This window comes from Myxine glutinosa, unplaced genomic scaffold, assembly GCF_964187855.1.
Source record: "Myxine glutinosa unplaced genomic scaffold, kmMyxGlut1.1 SCAFFOLD_1982, whole genome shotgun sequence".
NCBI classification, from domain to species: Eukaryota; Metazoa; Chordata; class Myxini; order Myxiniformes; family Myxinidae; genus Myxine; species Myxine glutinosa.
The window spans coordinates 63,214-71,739 of NW_027618077.1; positions in this window are offsets into that span (position 1 = coordinate 63,214).

The following is an 8,526-nucleotide window of genomic DNA, read 5'->3' on the forward strand; positions in this document are numbered from 1 at the left end:
CTTATATTATGCACTCGATGTGTGCACTCAGGAGATGCTCCATAAACCTGATGGTATTGTGGTTGGAGGACAACTAAAAGGTTCTGCAACTGCGACGGGATTATCTCGTGCTCCAGTGGAGGACTTCCCAGCACAGCGAGAGGGACTGGCTGTGAAGGTTCCTGCAGCCATAAGGATTGACCCTTCTCAATATTTTCAAAGTTGTCCTGAAACAAGACTGGAACAGAACTACATGGGTTATCTTGTGCGACACTCTGAAACACAGATGTCGCAAACACCGTGGATGAGTTTGTCGTAGGGCAAGTCAGATAGAATTGCAACTGATGGACAGGTAATGATATCTCCCTTTCATCACTGTTGCAGGTGATGTGATTATCATGAGATGGAGTTGAATGAGCTGTGGGAAGAAAAATCGCAAGTTGGATGAATGTTTTGGAAATACAACAAACGGTCAGTTGTGGTATACATACAAGGTTATCTCCAAACTCATACTCCAGTGGAGAAAGCCTCAAAATAATTTAACAAATTTACCTTGAGGTCAAGCTGGTATCTGACACTCACTTACCACACTTTAAGTGTTCAATACCTTGACTATCCTCCTGCACTTTCTCAACGTTATGATAGTCGACAATGTTTTTGGAGAGTTTAGTGCGAGATTGTCTTGGTTTGTAGACCCAATCTGAAAGTGAAACGATACGATCGAGAGATTAGCTGCGGAATATCATTCGATGTAAACTGTTGGACTGAAAAACAGTTTCTACTGTGCAATCACATATAACGTACATAGAACATGCCAAAATGTGCGGGGGCATTGCATCAACAATGTTCTGGAGTTCTGGAGTTCTGGAGTTCCCCAAGGTAGTGTTCTGGGCCCTGTGCTTTTTCTGGTCTTCATCAATGATCTCTCTGACTCTCTTGAAAATCCTCTCTATCTCTTTGCTGACGACTATACTCTCTGTCGCTCCATTCCTCATCCCTCAGATCGGCAGTCTGCAGCCTCCTCACTCTCTGCAGACCTGGACAAAATCACAGACTGGTCAAACAAGTGGAACATGTCTCAATCCTGACAAATCTCACACTCTTACAATGTCTCTCCGAAAGGACCGACTGGACAACCCTCCTATCTACTTTCTCAACAATCCTCTCCAAGAAGTTCTGTCGCTCAAGCTTTTGGGTCTCACTATCTGCCATGATCTTTCTTGGGAAAACCACATTTCCAAGCTGGCCTCCAAAGCCAGTCGCCGACTGTGCATCCTCCGTCGTGCGAAGTCCTTCCTTGGCACACCTGAGCTCCTCACCACATACAAGGCTTTCATCCGCAGCTCAATGGAATACTGTTCCCCCCTCTGGGCTGGTGCTCCTGCCTCACACCTTGCTCGGCTTCACGCTGTTGAGGCCAAAGCTTTCAGAATCATTGGAATCTCCTGCGATGTAGTCAACGCCGAGGGCCTTTCACTCACTTACCGCAGGCAGGTAGGTGGTCTTTCTGTCTTCTACCGACTCCACTCCGGCCTTGCTCCCCCAGCTCTCTCTGTTCTCTGTCCCCCCCAATATTCCTTCAGGTCGCACAAGATCTGCCTGCAACCCTCTTATGGTTAAACTGCCAAAGTCTAGGCTCTCTGCTCACCTTCACTCTTTCATTCCCCTTTTCTCCCGCCTCTGGAACAAACTCCCCCACTCCCTTCAATCCCACTCCTCCCTCCAGGTCTTTAAAACAGCTGTTCACCACCATCTCTTATCTTCCCCCATCGAAAACCTTGATCTTTTCTACCCCCGGTAATTCACCCCAGAGTCCTTGCAGTGTTCATATGTTTTAATCCTCTCCCACCTCCCCCCAAGTCCTCCCGATGTCCCTGCTCTCAAATGTTGTGTTTGTGTCCTTCCCCCTCTTCCCCCTCTCTTTTGTGTCCTTCCCCCTCTCTCCCCATCTTGTCTGCCGCTCCCCTTGTTTTTTGTGTTTTGTGTCGGTTTGTCTTTTTGTGTGATTAATGTTAGCTCTTTCACGAGCCTCGATCTTGTATACAAAAAAAAAAAAAAAAAAAAAAAAAAAAATATATATATACCTGATACATAGTAAATTCAAGTAAAATCCGAGGAAATGCGAATTTACTTATTTATTACATTGCAAATGATAAAGGATTCCTGCACAATTTATGAACATGGACAAGTTGACAAATATCGAAAGAACAAGAATCCTGGAAACTCCACTTCAAATCAGGTTCAATAATGCAGGCCCAAAGAGACTAAATTAATTTACAATGCTACAAAATATCCTTCCAGGAACACAATATTATTATATGCCAAGAGATTTCAGGAAACTGCGAGAAACATTTCTGGAACATTACATGATTCATGTATGAAAATGAAAACATTTCACGATTTGGAGATGTTCCATGGCCAACCAGAAGCCCGGATCTATTTGTCCTTGTCAGACACCCAAACGGTCCACCAAGCTTCGTCCAAATCCGTCCACAACGTTTTGAGATATCCTGCAGTGTATCGTTTTTGGCCAAATCTCCCAATGGTGAAGAATTACTTAAAATTTTCCAGTAGCCGTATGCGAATCCGGATCTTCACCAAAATCTAATCATTTCGCCCTTGTGACATGTGCTACGTCTCTGTTAAATTCTGTTCGAATCCGTCCACAACGTTTTGAGATATCCTGTTCACAGACAGACAAACAGACAGCCAGGGTGAAAACATAACGTCCATCCACCTTGGGTGGCGAAATTAATGATTAAGAACTTACTCGGATACATCTTATCATGTTCAAGTTTCAGCCTGTGGGACTCTTCATAGTATGGACGTTTCTCCTGCTCCGTGATGGAACGCCACGCTGCTCCCAGGGCCTTGCTCACCTCGATATTGCTCGCTCCCGGCATTTCCTTGGCCATTTGCTTGCGGTGACAACGTCCCCACACCATGAATGCATTCATTGGTCGCTTGATGTGCTCTTTCTGGCCACGAATCGGCGGCATCTCGATCTGCTCAGCTGCTGGGATAAGGAGAATGATTGAAATTGATGGAAAAGTTGACAGGAGAGGTCGAAATGCAATATGCTTTATATATATTAGATATTATATATGTGTGTATAATATAATATATAATATAATATAAAAAGTGCATGTCAGAGCAGGAACTCTACCATGAAGTCCAAGGAACCGTTTGGAGCAATCCGAGATAGAATTGTGAGGAGGCATAGATCTGGGGAAGGGTATAAACAATTTCTGGAGTGTTGAAAGTTCCCAAGAGCATGGTAAGCTACATCATTACTTAATGGAAAAAATATGGAACTACCCTGACTCTTCCTAGAGCGAGGCGTCCAACCAAACTGAGCAACTGGGCAAGAAGGACCTTGGTCCTCCTCCTCCCTCCAGGTCTTTAAAACATCTGTTCACCGCCATCTCTTATCTTCCCCCATCCAAAACCTAGATCTTTTCTACCTTCGTTAATTCACCCCAGATCCACTCTTTTGAAATACCGACTTCTTTCTTGGAAGTCCTAGCAGTGTCCATGTGTTTTTTTTTTAACCTCTCCCACCCCCTCCCCCCACGCCCTCTCCCTCCCATAGATCTCCCGATGTCCCTGTTCTCTCCTGTTGCACTTCTGTTCTTCCCTCTCTCTGCCCATCTTGTCTCCCGCTCCCTTGATCATATGTTTTTTGTGTCTGTTTGTTTTTAGGTGACTAATGTTAGCTCTTACACGAGCCTCGATCTTGTACACAAAATAAAACTGGAACGCCACTCAGTAGAGCGCATACTCCCGCCGTGGGTCAAGTTGGAGCCCGATCTTCCAATGGTAAAAAATCCTTCAAAAAATTCCTGGATCCGGAATAATATCCTGAGCTTCACCAAAAACTAATCAATTCTTCCTTATCCTAAGGGCAATCATCCCACCAACCTTCATCCAAATCCGTTCAGAACTTTTCCAGATATCTTGTTCACAAACACACGAACACACACACACACACACACACACACACACACACACACACACGGACAGACTGACACGATCGAATGCATTACCCCCTGGCGGGAGTAAAAATAGAACCCGATGGCCATACCGACAGAACTACAGAGTTGCTTGGCTGGGATGGGAGAACCTACCGGAAGGACAACAGTCCCTGCAGCATTTCACAAGTCTAGGCTTTATGGGAACGTGGCCAGACAGAAACCATCCCTGAGAAAAAGGCACATGACAGCGATACTGACCTGTCCAAAATATTAAATGCACCTGCCGTTTATCTCCCTCTGTCGAACTCGGATTCCTTTCCACCACCGAGGTTAGACTTTCCCGTTCTCCGCCGTTATTTTCTTCCTCTATACGTCTCGCTTGTCTTTGAGGAGGTTTCCAAAAAGCGTCGGCGAAGTGTGCCAACTGTAAATGTTTACGACGTCAATTTGTTGATGTCGTCGCTGGGTAACGGCGCAGGTACCTCGAAGACGCAACGTGCACTGACGCAAAAGTATCAACTACTTTATATTATAATCCTTTATTTATTGTGAACTAGCAGGAATACCCGACGTTTCCCGGTGATGTTCTGATCCTTTTGGCGTTTTGAAGAAATATATTTGATTATTTTTTCTATTTTTTTTGCACGTGCATAAAACACTTCTCTACCTGCACCTAATAAGGAAAATTATTATTTAATATGATATTACACACACGCACACCAATTGGGGACAATTTAATATCACCTTTTATACAGCTATACAAAGGCTCAGGTACTATAAAGTGATTTAAAAAGAATTCCAAAAAAAACTAACTTTTTTTTTTTCAAAATTAATTCCCCCTTAAAACACTCTCCGGCACTCACGGATAAACCTCTGAAAGTTTGACGAAGATCCGTTCAGCCATCTCTGAGAAAAATAGCAACACAGACACACACACACACACACACACACACGCACATGCACACACAGACATACACACACACAGACATACACACACACACACAGACATACACACACACAGACAGACGCACATCCACACACAGACACACACAGACACACACACACACACACACACACAGACAGACACACACACACGCACATACACACACAGACAGACACACACACGCACATACATACACAGACACACACACACACACATACACACACACAGACAGACACACACACACACGCACATACACACACAGACAGACACACACACACACAGACAGATGCACATCCACACACAGACAGACACACAAACACAAACATACACACACAGACAGGCAGACACAGACAGATGCACATCCACACACAGACACACACACACACGCACACACACACACACACACATACACACACAGACAGACACACATCCACACAAGGACATAGACACACACACATACAAATACAGACAAACACACTGACAGACAGACAGACAGACACACACACACACACACACACACACACACACACACACACAGAAGGTTCTCTTATTGTGTCGATTTTAAGTCTGCTGCCGGACTGACGGACTGACAGACGGGCGTAATATATCATTTCATGTTTTTAATGTGTCGCCTATCGGTCTAAGCCGTCTCGAACTGTTTGTCCGTCCGTATGTATGTCCCCTCAAACTTATACCAATCAGAGCTGAGGATCTGGTCACTTCACATGACAGGGTGATGTAATTACGTCTGATGTTATTACGGCGGTATGGCAGCTGACTCGACACACGTCGCCATTTTGATTTATATGCCGTTCAGGCCGAACTTATTGTCGAACCTGTCATATGTCACAATCGCCATGCTCTACCTTGATGTTTTTCACTCAGTGTGAACCACAAACAAACCGATTGTTAAAATGACCATCAGATATCGAAAGCATCGGCGTTTCCGCTCTTCCAACAAAACCGTACGGCACGTATAGGCCTCAGGCGTTATGCTTCACCTTCGGACCGCTTCGGACAAATTAGCCCAGGTTTCTTCATACAGTAGTGGTGTCGTTTCAGTTGTATCGTTTTCGTAATAATAATATAGAAAATATAACCATAATACTTTAATCCCAATGTCGTGAAAGGAAGGTTGATGGATTGAAGCGGTGTGCGGTTCATGATCAATGATGAGCGGTGTTCAGCACGAATACTAATAACCGAGGAAGTCAGGAATTAGCCTCGGTTTTTTAATGGTAATATCATTTTTGAAATAATGATAACGTAACGCTAATATTACAGTAAATCTATTTATAACACTAATCTCTTCGTCGCGACTGCAAACGTACTGGAAGTTGAAAAACCGTTCTGTCAGTTGTATGTCCGTTACGTCATTACGTCTATGATGTCATGACAACGGCTGACTCCACCGAGTCAACCGACCGACATTTTAATTTATTAGTTGGCGTACACCCGCTCACGACGGGAGCGGCAGGAAGAGTAATTCCTCTTATGGGGTATATAGATTACAGTCGATCTATGGTCGGGTCTCAAGAACATTGGGTGTGTTCATTTACCAAGTTTCTTGTGGAGAGATCGCCAAGTGGTTTAAGCATTCGAGCAAGCACTCCATTCAAAACCGTTAAGGAACGGCTGGCTTGGCAAGCGCTAGCTAGCTGCTTGGTAAATGAGCACAACCCGGGCTTCTCCTTTTCAGTTTCGTGTTAAACAGCAGGAGCGAGTTTCAAAAGTTCGCATCGAAAAACGCCACATTAGCGCCAGGAACGGTCATGTTATTTACCCAAACCTTGTGGGGTATAATCTAGAGTACAGTAGATCTTCCCACAGTTCTGTAAGTAAAACCTACCTCACGGATGTCGCGATTCCTCCAAATTTCTTTGTTTAATGTTATACACGGCATTAGCGACTGTTTAAAAAGCTAAACATATGTGTTTGTGGTTGATAATATTTTACACGCCCGTCTACGCCGCTGTTAGACTTTTGGTCTTGTTTCAGGTGTCTTGTCAGAACAGTGGTTTGGAACCTGCGGATCTTTATAAGGACTTTATTAAGAGTGCGGCTCTCAACCCTGATCGGCCCTTTTCCTCATTCTCAGTTATACACAGAATAATGTTTGTGAGTGTTGTGAAAGGATAAAATGAAACTTGAGAACTCTGGCAATGATGAAAAGGAAAATACACCCGATTACCTGGGAGCTTTTGTATTGGATTCCGAACGGTTGATCCGTTTCCATGGTTGTATCGTCCATCTTGTTGGTCATCAAGCTGGCTCATCCTCATGGCTCATCCTCAAGGAACCTCCAGCCTCAGTTTAGAATTCGAACAACCTTCAAAAACGCAAGTGATGTCCTGATCCTTGCTGGGCATGTGAGCAATAATCCCAATAATCAATGACTTGTACTGTATCTTACTAGACCCCTACCGGTGTACACCGGACGGGACTATAGGTTTACACGCCGTCCCTCCGTCTGTCCGTCTGTCCGTCTGTCCGTCTGTCCGTCAGTCTGTCAGTCTGTCAGTCTGTCAGTCCGTCCGTCTGTCAGTCTGTCAGTCCGTCACACAAAGAACAGTTTTCCGGACTTTGTTTGTAAACTCTTAATGCTAATGATATCAAACTTGGCATATGGTTTCCTCATAATAAGTTACAGATCAAGTTCGAACTTCAAGACGTATCGATCATTTTTCACAAAGTTATGGCACTTTGAACTTTGGGAATTCTGATAATTCTGATGATCCTTCACTCAGTGCCATTTTAACATTTAATTTCCTTTAACAAACAATTTCTCTGCAATAATAGGACCGATTGAGATCAAATTTTCACCGCTGGAGGGACTCGGTCTGGAGAATATCTTAATGGTGATTATGACAGCACAGGTCACGTGGTTCGGCCGCCATATTGTTTTTCGTGAAAGCACGAAAACCCCTTTTTCTCTGCAACGGCTGAACAGATCGAGGCCAAACTTTGCAGGCACAATCGCATACCCATGACGAAAAAAAAGTCTGCGAGCATGACGTCATGCGTCACATGGTTTCAGAGTTATGACGTTTTAAAGCATGAACCTATAATTCGCACAGTGCAATACGTGCAGGTTGCTCCACGGAGCGACCTTCCGGGCTTATCAACGAGGCCAGGCATGACACACATGTGTCTCAGCATACCTCAGATCAAGTTTGAAAACCAGCATCAGCCGTGCATAAATTTACATATTCGATCATTTTTGACAAAGTTATGGCACTTTGAACTTTGGTAGGGACATGTATTGCAACGCAATACTCAGAATCCTTTAGTGAATCTGGTTTTTCCCTTGTCAGGGAATTTGTTAACCATACTTGTTCTGGATGGCAGACCCCTAACCAGATTTTGGAAGTTTGCAATGTTACCTCAGCTCGACTAATTGGACAACTTATTCGTTCAATTGTTAAAGTGTTTAACTCTTTTAATTTATCGTGGCCTCCACTACACGATGTTCAAAACACAAAAACGATGCACCCTGACTTCCCTGATTGTTGTTTTTCTGGCGCTCCTTCCACAAAGCCTCGACAAGCCTGTGCAAAGGCTACTCTGTACGTGCAATGTCTTAATGTTGTTATTTCGACTAACCCCAATAGCCCACTGACCACCCACTGG